Raw genomic sequence first — 15,484 nt, forward strand, 5'->3', positions numbered from 1 at the left:
TTTGTTATTATATTCAGTTTATACATATATAAAAAAAATTCAAATATTCAGCTTAAATACAGGAATGAAAAAAAAGGATTTTCAGGTTCAGGTTCTGGGGTGAGGCATAGCCTTTACAACGGCGCTAAAATAAACTAAGTCGTGTTATTGTGATATTCAAAATCTGAGTAATAAATAAAAGAACAGTGAGGAAAATTGCTGTAACATAGGGAATTGAAAAACTTTGTTATTGATTTGCCAGACTGTAAATATTTATACATAATGGTAGAAAGGTATCTATACTACAAATGAATTTTGAACCCCCAAAGGAAATCTTTATGGATTAAACAGAGATTCTAATGTTTTTTTTTTCTTAAATCTTAGAAAACATTCATCTACTATACTTCCTCCCTTTTTCTAATTAAACATGCAAGTTTAAAAATGAGATCTGATGGATATAATTACCTAAACCGTGAGAATCCTGTACTGTTATTTAAACAAATGATACACGAAGCACCATTATACCCAATCAATAATACATACTCTTCCAATAGACAGAGGAAGCATTTTACTAAACTTATGTTGCATTTGTACTACTGATTTGGATCAAGGCTGTCAACTGCTCAGAATAAATCTTGTTTTTACACTGATGAATACTGAATTTGGTATATAACTATTTTGAATAATTTTTAACCATGCATATTACTATACACTACACAAATCGTAACCTTAGTTGGTTGTGGTAGTCTATCGGAAACGTCCCAATATCAGTTCGAACCACACTCAAGCCAGATAGTCTCTAGTAGTGTCTGTAACCTCCTCATCCTTATGAAAAGGGAAGAGGGGATTTGGGAAAGCCTATACCTCTACCTACTGAGTCATCAGCAGCCATTGTTTGCCCCTTCCTAATCCTAGTTTGGAGGGAGAGAGGGGGGCTTCGACGCTGATCATAGGTTGATCTCTAGGACACTGTCCTGTTCCTTTTATCTGCTACTCATGAGGATCCTTTATAAACTTTAAAATTAAAATGCCGGAAGCCCAAGAGCCCCAATAGGGAAAGCACTACAACGTGAGCCGAAATGACAAATTAATGAATAAACTATATAAGAAATATTGAAAGAAAATATATTGAGATAAATAACACACTTTAAAATAAGACTTATGTCAATATGCTCAACGAAAAAGCATTCGTGCCACATGTGAGATTCTGAAGTTCCCCTAAGTCAACTAATGTATTTGATTGGGAAAATCATTCCACAATTTGGTCACAGTCGGAATGAAAATTCTAAATACTGCATAGTATTGAACTTTATAAAAGAACAAGGTAAGACTGCTGGAGTTTATTGCAAACCATGAATTATGTACTAGTTGGTATAATATCGAATATCTAAACAGAGAGGAGGGTAAGAACTAAAAAAAATTCTTATATAGTATTCACAAAGTGCTAATAGAACAATAGTGCAGGATATTAATATCCAGAATATGGATATGGAACTAACTTATTATTATCATTATTACTATCAAGTTACAACCCTAGATGAAAAAGCAGGATGCTATAAGCCCAAGGGCTTCAACAGGGAAAAAAGCCCACTGAGGAAAGGAAATAAGGGAAGTGATAGAATAGTGTGCTTAAGGGGATGGTCCACCATGAGCCAATATCGTTAAATATCATTGGATATCTATGATTTCAACATATGTTATTTGTATTATTACTCTGGTGATTCTGTATAAATTTTATTGGAATCGGACGAAAATTATTTCCTTTATGAATAAAAAAAATCTGATTTTTCTTGAAAAATGTTATTTTGATAATAAAATAAATTTTTGAATATACTTACCCGGTGATTATAATAGCTGCAACTATGTTGCTCGACAGAAAACTCTACGGAAAAATTCGCCAGCGATCGCTACACAGGTAAGGGGTGTACTCAACAGCGCCATCTGTCGTTCAGATACCCAGTACTCATTGTAAACAAAGAACTCAATTTTCTCCTCGGTCCACTGTGTCTCTATTGGGGAGGAAGGGAGGGTCCTTTAATTTATAATCACCGGATAAGTATATTCAAAAATTTATTTTATTATCAAAATAACATTTTTCAATATTTAACTTAGCCGGTGATTATAATAGCTGATTCACACCCAGGGGGGTGGGTAGAGACCAGCAAAATATGTTTACATCATATGAGCTAAGAATTTTTATTTCATTTTAGAAGTTATCAAAATAACTAAACAAAATAAATAGGTACCTGGTAAGGAAGTCGACTTGAACAATTACTCTGCCTTTTTAAGTACGTCTTCCTTACGGAGCCTCGCGATCCTCTTAGGATGCTGAGCGACCCCTAGGAGCTGAAGTATCAAGGGTTGCAACCCATACAACAGGACCTCATCAAAACCTCTAATCTAGGCGCTTCTCAAGAAATGACTTTGACCACCCGCCAAATCAACTAGGATGCGAAAGGCTTCTTAGCCTTCCGGACAACCCAAAAACAACAATAAAAACATTTCAAGAGAAAGATTAAAAAGGTTATGGAATTAGGGAATTGTAGTGGTTGAGCCCTCACCCACTACTGCACTCGTTGCTACGAATGGTCCCAGAGTGTAGCAGTTCTCGTAAAGAGACTGGACATCCTTAAGATAAAAAGACGCGAACACTGACTTGCTTTTCCAATAGGTTGCGTCGATTATACTTCGCAGAGATCTATTTTGTTTAAAGGCCACGGAAGTTGCGACAGCTCTAACTTCGTGTGTCCTTACCTTCAGCAAAGCTTGGTCTTCCTCATTCAGATGGGAATGAGCTTCTCGTATTAACAGTCTGATAAAATAGGATAAAGCATTCTTTGACATAGGCAAAGATGGTTTCTTAACTGAACACCATAAAGCTTCAGACGGGCCTCGTAAAGGTTTAGTTCGTTTTAAATAGAACTTAAGAGCTCTTACAGGGCATAAGACTCTTTCTAGTTCATTTCCAACCATACGATAAGCTTGGAATATCGAACGATTTTGGCCAAGGTCGAGAAGGCAGCTCGTTTTTGGCTAGAAAACCAAGTTGTAGAGAACATGTAGCCGTTTCAGATGAGAATCCGATGTTCTTGCTGAAGGCATGAATCTCACTGACTCTTTTAGCTGTGGCTAAGCATACCAGGAAAAGAGTCTTTAAGGTGAGATCTTTCAGGGAGGCTGATTGTAGCGGCTCGAACCTGTCTGACATAAGGAATCTTAGTACCACGTCTAAATTCCAACCAGGTGTAACCAAACGACGCTCCTTCGTGGTCTCAAAAGACTTAAGGAGGTCCTGTAGATCTTTATTGTTGGAAAGATCTAAGCCTCTGTGACGGAAGACTGATGCCAACATGCTTCTGTAACCCTTGATAGTGGGAGCTGAAAGAGATCGTTCTTTCCTCAGATATAAGAGGAAGTCAGCTATTTGAGTTACAGAGGTACTGGTCGAGGATACGGATACTGACTTCACCAGTTTCGGAAGATTTCCCACTTCGATTGGTAGACTCTAAGGGTGGATGTTCTCCTTGCTCTAGCAATCGCTCTGGCTGCCTCCTTCGAAAAGCCTCTAGCTCTCGAGAATCTTTCGATAGTCTGAAGGCAGTCAGACGAAGAGCGTGGAGGCCTTGGTGTACCTTCTTTACGTGTGGCTGACGTAGAAGGTCCACCCTTAGGGGAAGTGTTCTGGGAACGTCTACTAGCCATCGAAGTACCTCGGTGAACCATTCTCTCGCGGGCCAGAGGGGAGCAACTAGCGTCAACCTTGTCCCTTCGTGAGAGGCGAACTTCTGCAGTACCTTGTTGACAATCTTGAACGGAGGGAATGCATATAGATCTAGATGTGACCAATCTAGGAGAAAGGCATCTATATGAACTGCTGCTGGGTCCGGGATTGGTGAGCAAAATATTGGGAGCCTCTTGGTCATCGAGGTTGCGAAGAGATCTATGGTTGGCTGGCCCCAGGTGGCCCAAAGTCTCTTGCATACATCCTTGTGTAGGGTCCATTCTGTTGGAATTATTTGTCCCTTCCGACTGAGACAATCTGCCATGACATTCAAGTTGCCTTGGATGAACCTCGTTACTAGTGATATGTTTAGACCTTTTGACCAGGTGAGGAGGTCCCTTGCGATCTCGTACAACGTCAGAGAGTAGGTCCCTCCTTGCTTGGAGATGTACGCCAAAGCCGTGGTGTTGTCCGAGTTCACCTCCACCACTTTGCCTTGAAGGAGAGACCTGAAGCTTTTCCAGGCCAGATGTACTGCCAGTAGCTCCTTGCAGTTGAAATGCATTGTCCTTTGACTCGAGTTCCATATTCCCGAGCATTCCCGACCGTCTAATGTCGCACCCCAGCCTAAGTCCGATGCGTCCGAGAAGAGAACGTGGTTGGGAGTCTGAACACCCAGGGGAAGACCCTCTCTTAAGTTGATATTGTCCTTTCACCAAGTCAGACAAGACTTTATCTTTTCGGAAACCGGGATCGAGACCGCTTCTAGCGTCTTGTCCTTTTTCCAGTGAAAAGCTAGATGGTATTGAAGAGGACGGAGGTGTAGTCTTCCTAGTGAAACAAATTGATCCACGGATGACAGCGTCCCTACCAGACTCATCCACAGCCTGACTGAGCAGCGTTCCTTCTTCAGCATCTTCTGGATGGATAGCAGGGCTGGGGGCTGATCGTCTTGTTGTTCAGCAACGTCCTCATCAGAGGGTTCCTCATCTGAAACTGATGAGGAAACGGCAACGGAGTGGGCAACGTCTGGCTCGCTGAATCCGGTCGCACTGGTGGATGCGTGACGGAGCCGGACGCAATATCATGGAACTGCTGCACAGTCTGTGAACTGTCAACAACCATGGGTGCGCGAGGAAGCACAGCGTCAACCCGAGACTGTCTAGACCGTCTGGGTTGTGCAGTCAACACCCTACCGGGTTGCTGAGGTTGACGCACTGCGTCAAAACAAGTCACCTCTGCTGGTTGTTGAACGTCCTGAACGTCAACAACCACCTCCGAGCGTCGCTTAACGTCAACGTGCGGCTGGCAACCCACACTGGGTCGCATCGGTGGAGGAACCACCTCAACTGGCAGACGCGAGTAGGTTACCTCAGCGTCAACAGGGCGCACAACCGACCGGTTGGAAGGTTGTTGGCCAGAAGGTTCTTCTCCGCATTTAAGACCTCTATCAAGGACGCAAGCTTGGACTGCATGTCTTGCAGCAAAGCCCATTTAGGGTCTACGGGAGCAGGTGTGGCAACAGACGGGGTTAGCGACTGAGGCGGAACCGTTTACCATCCCTGAAAGCCTTGTTATGCGTGACATAATGGTACAGCAAAACTTCAAAGGCTCGACAACAGCTGTGAAGTTGACCTGTAAACAACTTGGAGCGTCTCCTGGCTAGGCGCCAGGGAGAGTCTACCAGAATTGAGAAGTCTATCTGGGCAGAGGCATGAACTCCCAAGCCGAGAACTTCTCTCGTGTCATATCAGACTCTCGCTCTATAAACCAGTTTAAAAGAAGGGAAAGCAAAGGCTGTATCCCCCAAACTCCTCCTGGTGAAAAACCAGTCGCCTAGCCAATGTAACGCTCTCTAGGAGAGCGAGAGAGCACTAGCTTAAAAACAACGGCTTCGAAGTAGCTAGGCCTAGTGTAAGCTCTGACGTTTAGGCGAACGAGGAGCAGTAGTTACAAAAAGATCCGGACGAAGATCCTTAAAAAAATCATCATGATTTAATTATAGTCCATAGGAGGCTAAGCAGCTTTAGGCTCCTCTCCATCTGACAGAGTCCTCAAGGGAATATCAGTAGGTGGGAGAACAGCAACTTCCTCATCTACAGGAACCTTGTCCGATAAAAGCTGAGTCTCTCACTGGTGCATTAGTAGCGGACCAGAACGCAACGTCATGTAACTGCTTGACAGTCTGTGAACTGTCAACAACTGAACTGTCAACCACAACAGGTGCGTGAGGACGCACAGCGTCCACTCGAGACTGCTTTGACTGCCTAGACTGAGCAGTCAAAACAACTCTAGAATGCGGAGGTTGACGCACAGCGTCAAAACAAGTCAACTCCGATTGTTAGTGAACGTCTTGAACGTCAACAGGAGCATCAGCAAGTGGCCTAACGTCCAAATGCGGCTGAAAAACCACACGAGACCGCATCGAGTGTGGTTCTAAACAACCTGACTGACGTGACTAAGCTACGCCAACGTCAACAGTAAGCACAAAGGAACGTTAGGTTGGCTGAAAGCCAGGATATCGATGAGATAAACGGCTAGACTCAACGGACTAATCGGCAGAATAGTCTTCCATAAGGGAGGCAAGCATATACTGCATGTTTTGCCATACAACCCCTTAAGGATCAACGGAAATGGTTGTGGTAATAGACGAGGGTAACGTCTGTGACCGCAACACTTTGCCTACAAAAAAAGACTCTCGGAGTCTGTGTTACGCTTTTGTTAGGCGGCGAGCAGTTATCCGATGACTGCATAGGGTCAGAGCTGTCCTAATGGCTGTAACCAGGACGCTGGACCTGTCCTGAAAGGACTGACTTTCGCTTAAGGGCTTCGAAACCTTGTGACAGGTTTCTTATGCGAAAAGCCTACGGATGGCGAGGAGAAACAACGTCTCTCTCGTCTTATGGTAGGGGAGATCTTGGTAAGATACACCCGATACCATAGAGGGAAAACGTCTGTTCGTTGGTCAAGGCCTCTCGAACCCATAAGTCGTTTGACATTACTTCTCCCCTGGGCTTGGGAGCATGTAAGAGGTCCCGGACTAGGTGAACGACAGGCACGAACAGACGAACCCTCGGACGCAACACTGTAACACTTTGCGCCTCGGACGCAACACTGTAACACTTTGCGCATATCACTTTATCACTTCGATTTTCTGTTTTGCACTTATTTCTACCTGAAACACGCAATTCTACCCTTCATTAAAAGGTAATAATTGCAAAATTAGTCATATAATGCAAGCTCATAATACCAGCAAAAAACAGAAAACATATTTTAAGATAAAAAGAAAAATCAGTGGCTGGGAAAGAGACTAAACACTAGTTCATATAACTACGTTTTCAATCTCTCACCGCACATAGCCTGGGGACGAGAATAAAAACCTAAAAACGTTTTATCCTTCCTCCCCGTACAGCGACTAGGGATGTGAGTAACACGAGAACAACGTTACCCGCTTGAACGGAACGTTTTCTCTCCTCTCTCTCCCTCCGTCTCTATCTCTCTCTCTCTTTCTCTCTTGATTTCGCACCTAAGAGAAGAGCCCAATTATATATCGTCAAAAAAAAAACATGTTATTTGACTAAAGGAAAAAACTGAAAGGTTTTTCAAATAAAAAGTTCCTTTAAATTAGAATTTAAAACATTTAAGCTAAGAAAGAATGAACAAAACGTCAGAATCGATTACTCTTACTGCAAAGTGAAACCGTGATACACTCTCTCTCTCTATCGTAACGATAGAGCGCATGTTGAACGTCCTGAACGTCAACAACTGCGTAGCATAAAAAACTAAACGTTAGTTCATCTTTGAAAACAGTACGAAGACTATCAAAGAAATTCTTTCATAAAATATTACATTTAAAAAGTTTTAAATCCTTAGCTCTTAAAAGCTAAAGACGATATAAAGGGCTCAACGTTGATTAACTTCGGTTTCCAAGTTAGGACCGCCTACTCTCAGGAAAGGTCTATATAAACAAAGCATTAAAATTTATTTTTATATGTTTATAAAAAATGGAAAGTTAATCGAAGAGGCCTAATAAAGGCGGAGAGATATAAAATATATAGAGGAAAATCTATAACGTGATAAGATAATTACTAAAAGCCTAAACCACTTCCGTCTAAGGGAAGGGTCGGCCATTTAAAAGTGAAAGAAAGTCCATACCCTCTTTGTCACCATAATTAAATCTATCCAAAACGAGTTCAAGTTTTAAGATGAAGATAAAACACCTGCATAGCGAAAGCTCAAAACTAGAATAGTGTACTTCACCAAATAGTTGTGAAAACAAATCCAGTTAGCAACAGCGAATTAGTAGGTCTTGCCGGTAGCCCGACAGAGAGAAAATTGAGTTCTTTGTTTACAATGAGTACTGGGTATCTGAACGACAGATGGCGCTGTTGAGTATACCCCCTACCTGTGTAGCGATCGCTGGCGAATTTTTCCGTAGAGTTTTCTGTCGAGCAACAGAGTTGCAGCTATTATAATCACCGGCTAAGTTAAATATTGAAAAATGTTATTTTTATTAATAAAATAAATTTTTGAATATACTTACCCGGTGATTATATAAGCTGCAGCTCTGCTGCCCGACAGAAAAACTCTACGTTCAAAATACGCCAGCGATCGCTATGCAGGTAGGGGGTGTACATCAACAGCGCCATCTGTCGAGCAGGTACTCAGTACTCGATGTAAACACAGAACCAATTTTCTCCTCGGTCCACTGGGTCTCTATTGGGGAGGAAGGGAGGGTCCTTTAATATATAATCACCGGGTAAGTATATTCAAAAATTTATTTTATTAATAAAAATAACATTTTTCAATATTAAACTTAGCCGGTGATTATATAAGCTGATTCACACCCAGGGGGGTGGGTAGAGACCAGCATTACTTGTTTACATCATTATGAGCTAAGAATTTTGTATTTCATTTTAGCAGTTATTCAAAATAACAAACATAAAATAAATAAGTACCTGGTAAGGAAGTCGACTTGAACAATTACTCTGCCTTTTTAAGTACGTCTTCCTTACTGAGCCTCGCGATCCTCTTAGGATGCTGAGCGACTCCTAGGAGCTGAAGTATCAAGGGTTGCCACCCATACTAAAGGACCTCATCAAAACCTCTAATCTAGGCGCTTCTCAAGAAAAGAATTTGACCACCCGCCAAATCAACCAGGATGCGAAAGGCTTCTTAGCCTTCCGGACAACCCAAAAAACAACAATAAAAAACATTTCAAGAGACAGATTAAAAAAGGTTATGGAATTAGGGGAATGTAGTGGTTGAGCCCTCACCCACTACTGCACTCGCTGCTACGAATGGTCCCAGGGTGTAGCAGTTCTCGTAAAGAGACTGGACATCTTTAAGATAAAAAGACGCGAACACTGACTTGCTTCTCCAATAGGTTGCGTCCATTATACTCTGCAGAGATCTATTGTGTTTAAAGGCCACTGAAGTTGCGACAGCTCTAACTTCATGTGTCCTTACCTTCAGCAAAGCATGGTCTTCCTCATTCAGATGGGAATGAGCTTCTCGTATCAACAGTCTGATATAATAGGAAACTGCATTCTTTGACATAGGTAAAGAAGGTTTCTTAATAGCACACCATAAATCTTCTGACTGTCCTCGTAAAGGTTTAGTTCGTCTTAAATAGAACTTAAGAGCTCTAACAGGGCATAAGACTCTTTCTAGTTCATTTCCAACCAAATTAGAAAGGCTTGGAATATCGAACGATTTCGGCCAAGGACGAGAAGGTATTTCGTTTTTGGCTAGAAAACCAAGCTGTAAAGAACATGTAGCCGTTTCAGATGAAAATCCGATGTTCCTGCTGAAGGCGTGTATCTCACTGACTCTTTTAGCTGTTGCTAAGCAAACGAGGAAAAGAGTCTTTAAAGTGAGATCTTTAAAAGAGGCTGAATGAAGTGGCTCGAACCTTGCTGACATAAGGAATCTTAGTACCACGTCTAAATTCCAACCCGGTGTAGCCAAACGACGCTCCTTCGAGGTCTCAAAAGACTTAAGGAGGTCCTGTAGATCTTTGTTGTTAGAAAGATCTAAGCCTCTGTGACGGAAGACTGCTGCCAACATGCTTCTGTAACCTTTGATTGTGGGAGCTGAAAGAGATCTTTCCTTCCTCAGGTATAATAGGAAGTCAGCTATTTGGGTTACAGAGGTACTGGTTGAGGATACTGATACCGACTTGCACCAGCTTCGGAAGACTTCCCACTTCGACTGGTAGACTCTAAGAGTGGATGCCCTCCTTGCTCTAGCAATCGCCCTGGCTGCCTCCTTCGAAAAGCCTCTAGCTCTCGAGAGTCTTTCGATAGTCTGAAGGCAGTCAGACGAAGAGCGTGGAGGCTTGGGTGTACCTTCTTTACGTGTGGCTGACGTAGAAGGTCCACTCTTAGAGGAAGAGTTCTGGGAACGTCCACCAGCCATTGAAGTACCTCGGTGAACCATTCTCTCGCGGGCCAGAGGGGAGCAACTAACGTCAACCTTGTCCCTTCGTGAGAGGCGAACTTCTGCAGTACCTTGTTGACAATCTTGAACAGGGGGAATGCATAAAGGTCTAGATGGGACCAATCCAGTAGAAAGGCATCTATATGAACTGCTGCTGGGTCCGGGATTGGCGAGCAATAAATTGGGAGCCTCTTGGTCATCGAGGTTGCAAAGAGATCTATGGTAGGTTGGCCCCATGTGGCCCATAGTCTCTTGCACACATCCTTGTGTAGGGTCCATTCTGTTGGGATGATTTGACCCTTCCGACTGAGGCAGTCCGCCATGACATTCATGTTGCCTTGAATGAACCTCGTTACTAGAGAAAGGTTTAGATCTCTTGACCAGGTGAGGAGGTCCCTTGCGATCTCGTACAATGTCATAGAATGGGTCCCTCCTTGCTTGGAGATGTACGCCAAGGCCGTGGTGTTGTCCGAGTTCACCTCCACCACTTTGCCTTGAAGGAGGGACTTGAAGCTTTTCAAGGCCAGATGAACTGCCAGTAGCTCCTTGCAGTTGATATGTAACGTTCTTTAATTCGAGTTCCAAGTTCCCGAGCATTCCCGAGCATTCCCGACCGTCCAATGTCCGATGCGTCCGAGAAGAGAACGTGGTTGGGGGTCTGAACAGCCAGGGGCAGACCCTCTCTGAGGAAGATGTTGTCCTTCCACCAAGTCAGTGATGACTTCATCTTCTCGGAAATGGGGATCGAGACCGCTTCTAGCGTCTTGTCCTTTTTCCAGTGAACCGCTAGGTGAAATTGAAGGGGACGGAGGTGCAGTCTCCCTAACGCAATGAACTGTTCCAGGGATGAAAGCGTCCCTATCAGACTCATCCACTGTCTGACTGAACATCGGTCCTTCTTTAGCATGTTCTGGATGCATCCTTGGGCTTGACTTGTTCTGGGGGCCGACGGAAAAGCCCGAAAAGCTTGACTGTGAATCTCCATCCCTAAGTACACTATAGTTTGGGATGGGACCAGTTGGGACTTTTCCATATTGACCAGGAGACCCAATTCCTTGGTCAGATCTAGAGTCCACTTTAGATTTTCCAGACAGCGACGACTAGAAGAAGCTCTTAGAAGCCAGTCGTCCAAATAGAGGGAGGCTCTGATGTCCGCTAAATGCAGGAATTTGGCAATATTCCTCATCAGTTTCGTAAAGACAAGAGGAGCCGTGCTTAGGCCAAAGCACAGGGCTTGAAAATGGTAGACAACCTTCCCGTACACGAACCTTAGAAAAGGTTGGGAATCTGGGTGGATGGGGACGTGAAAGTAAGCGTTCTTTAGGTCTAAAGAGACCATCCAGTCTTCCTTCCTGACCGCTGCTAGAACAGACTTTGTCGTCTCCATGGCGAACGTCTGCTTTGTGACAAAGACATTCAGAGCACTGACGTCTAGCACCGGTCTCCACCCTCCTGTCTTCTTTACCACTAAGAAGAGACGGTTGTAGAAGCCCGGGGATTGATGGTCCCGGACTTTGACTACCGCTCCCTTTACTAGTAAGAGAGACACCTCTTGCTTCAAAGCTAGTCTCTTGTCCTCCTCTCTGTACCTGGGAGAGAGGTCGATGGGCGACGTTGCTAGAGGGGGTTTGCGTACAAACGGGATCTTGTACCCTTCTCTGAGCAACTTCACAGATTGTGCATCTGCGCCCCTTTTCTCCCAGGACTGCCAGAAGTTCTTGAGTCTGGCTCCCACTGCTGTCTGAAGAAGGTGGCAGTCAGACTCTGCCCTTAAAGGACTTGGTACCTTTCTTCTTATTCCCACGTCTCCCTTCGGCACGAGCACCTCCTCTGCTGGAGGCTCTGCCACGAAAGGGCGGAATGAATCTGGACGCTGGAGTGTCCATCCTGGGTCTAGACACGGTAGGCAAAGGGGTGACTTTGCGGGCAGATGACGCAACCAGGTCATGCGTGTCTTTTTGAATCAAGGAGGCAGCAATCTCCTTTATCAACTCCTCTGGGAAAAGGCACTTTGAGAGAAGAGCAAACATAAGTTCCGATCTTTGACACTGCGTTACTCCAGCTGACAAGAAGGAGCAAAGGTTCTCCCGTTTCTTGAGGACCCCGGAAACGAACGAAGCCGCAAGCTCACTGGAACCGTCCCGTATGGCCTTGTCCATGCAGGACATAATGAGCATGGAAGTTTCCTTGTCAGAAGGGGAGATCTTCCTGCTCAACGCTCCCAAACACCAGTCCAAAAAGTTAAAAACCTCGAAGGCTCTGAACACTCCTTTCATCAGATGGTCTAAGTCTGAAGGAGTCCAACAAATCTTGGAGCGTCTCATGGCTAGCCTGCGGGGAGAGTCTACTAGGCTTGAGAAGTCGCCCTGGGCAGAGGCAGGAACTCCCAAGCCGAGAACTTCTCCCGTGGCATACCAGACGCTCGATCTGGAAGAGAGTTTCGCAGGGGGAAACGTGAATGCTGTCTTCCCAAGGTGCTCTTTGGACTGCATCCATTCTCCCAACACTCTTAAAGCTCTCTTAGACGAGCGGGCGAGGACGAGCTTCGTAAAGGCAGGCGCGGATGACTGCGTGCCTAAAGCGAACTCAGATGGAGGCGAGCGTGGGGCCGCAGAAACAAACTGATCAGGATACATCTCCCTGAACAGTGCAAGAACTTTCCTAAAGTCCAAGGAGGGTTGCGTGGTCTTGGGTTCGTCGATGTCCGTATGCGGGTCGTCAATGTGTGCAGCGTCGTCATCATCAGAGAGTCCATCATCTGAATACTGAGGAGGAAGCGGCAAAGGAGTAGGAGTTGGCTGGTCAGCTGAGTCCGGCAGCACGGGTGCATGCGTGACTGCACCGGACGCAACGTCATGGGACTGTTGCCCAGTCTGTGAGCTGGCAACAACCATAGCAGCGCGGGGGCGCAAAGCGTCTACTCCTGACTGTCTAGTCTGCTGTGGGCGAGTAGTGGTAACCACACTGGGTTGCGGAGGTTGACGCACCGCGTCAAAACAAAACAACTAAGGTTGTTGTTGTAACTCGCGAACGTCAACGGAAGGTTCCGTGCGTCGCTGAACGTCAACATGCGGCTGCCAGGGTACACTGGAACGCATGGGTGGCGGGACTCTCACAGCTGGAGTGCGAGAGAAGGTAGCCTCAGCGTCCACTGGACGCACAACCGTGGGTGGTTGTAGGCTAGCGGTTGGTGCAGCGTCAACCTTCTCCGCACGAAAGTCCTGCATTAATGACGTCAACTGTGTCTGCATGGTCTGCAGCAAAGACCACTTAGGGTCTACAGTAGCAGGTGCGGCAACAGACGGTGTTACTGCCTGATGCGGTACCGCTTTGCCTCTCTTAGGAGGTGTGCAGTCATCGGAAGACTGCAGCGAGTTCGAACTGACCCAGTGGCTACAACTGGGCCGTTGGACTTGCGCGGAAGGGACCGACTTGCGTTTAAGAGGCCGTGAGACCTTGGTCCATTGTTTCTTTCGAGAAACATCTTCCGCAGACGAGGAATAAATGGGCTCTCTCGTCTTCTTGTGGGTGGGACGATCTTGGATAGATACGTCCGAAACCACGGAGGGAACGTCTGTTCGCTGATTAAAGCCTCTCGAACCCTTTGGTCGTACGACATTGCTTCTCCCCTGGGCTTGGGAGCTTGCAAGAGGTCCCGGACTGGGAGGACGACAGGCACGAACAGACGAACCCTCAAGCGCAACATTGTCTACAACACTTTCCACAACACTACCACTCACTTTGTCACTACCCACTGCGCTCTTACACTTCAACTCCTTGACGTCTGCCATGAGTTGGTTACGGTCACTCGCCAATGACTCGACTCTCTTACCCAGAGCCTGGATGGCACGCATCATATCTGCCATCGAAGGTTGTTGAGTGCTAGAAGGGGGATCAGGAGCAACCACTACAGGGGAAGGAATAGGTTGTGGGGCATGAGGAGAGGAAATATCAACGGAGCGAGATGAACTTCTCCTGACTCTATCTCTCTCTAGCCTACGTGAATATTTCAGGAATTCGAGAAAATCGAATTCCGAAAGCCCAACGCATTTCTCACATCGATCTTCCAATTGACAGGTTTTATCCCGACAATTGGAACAAACGGTGTGCGGATCGATAGAGGCCTTCGGAAGACGCCTTGAACAGTCACTAGCACTACACTTTCTGTATTTAGGGACTTGAGAAGGGTCAGCCATCTTGAATTAGTCAAAGGGGAATTCAAAATCTATCCAAAGTCGTCAACAAATAATCCAAAATCAATAAAAGAATGCAAGGATGTATTGAAGATAACCTCTGCAAAGCGAAAGCTAATAACTAGAAATGTGTACTTCACCAAAATCTGTGAAAACCAATCCAGTAAGCAACAGCAAATTTAGTAGGTCTTTCCGGTGGCACGACAGAGAGAAAATTGGTTCTGTGTTTACATCGAGTACTGAGTACCTGCTCGACAGATGGCGCTGTTGATGTACACCCCCTACCTGCATAGCGATCGCTGGCGTATTTTGAACGTAGAGTTTTTCTGTCGGGCAGCAGAGCTGCAGCTTATATAATCACCGGCTAAGTTTAATATTGAAAAATACTGTATTGAATTGAATATTAATTGCTATGAATAATGCTAAAAGACAGCTCTGAGGAATCTTTTTTATCTTCGTTCTTTTACTTTAATGATACAGTATTTATATTTTTTCATTTTTTCATAATTTGAAAATTATGCAAAATTTCTAATAACCTTATAATCTAAATTCCTCTGACCAAAGTATTGAGTTTTTATTTGTATTTCTAATGGTGTCTTTGGATTTGAAATATCTTTGTAAATAATGGAGAAAAGTAGTTTTAATGTCAATAACTATGAAGCTGAAATATCAGCCCTCAAAGTTTTGCAACAAGAATTCAAAGAAACATATCACAATATCATCATTAAATATTATTTCCACTGTCAATGATAATTAGAAACTAATCTGAATTACTTTAAAAATAACTAAACTTACTTACCATATACCTTTCTCTGCTAATTACCCCAAACATGGCCCAAGTCACCCCCACCCCACATCCCAAAGGAGTACTACTCACTCAAGGTGAGGGTATCAGCAGGTGCCACCTACTGTTTTGTTGCTTAGAACAGTTTTACAAGGGCTATCTTTCCCCTATACTTAGATAGGATTCTTCTGCTTTTAAGCATGATAAGGATACCACTACAGCTTACTAGCACTATGAATAGCACGAAAAAAGTGACAACATCAAGAGCGAAAGGCACAACAGTTCTTTTTACAATAGTGGTTTCTGGTATTCACTAAGACAATAAGAGAAAGTGTTGAGCTGCCGTACATACTATTTATAGTGTGA

At 44.5% G+C, this 15,484-nt stretch overlaps 1 protein-coding gene across 1 annotated transcript in view; it reads right to left on the bottom strand.

Annotated features, from left to right (window-relative positions):
* Not10 (CCR4-NOT transcription complex subunit 10) overlaps positions 1–15,484 on the bottom strand; it is a 176,227-nt gene that overhangs the window by 54,419 nt on the left and 106,324 nt on the right. The gene's annotated exons all lie outside the window — the stretch shown is intronic.

This window comes from Palaemon carinicauda, chromosome 35 (genome assembly GCF_036898095.1).
Source record: "Palaemon carinicauda isolate YSFRI2023 chromosome 35, ASM3689809v2, whole genome shotgun sequence".
Taxonomy (NCBI): domain Eukaryota; kingdom Metazoa; phylum Arthropoda; class Malacostraca; order Decapoda; family Palaemonidae; genus Palaemon; species Palaemon carinicauda.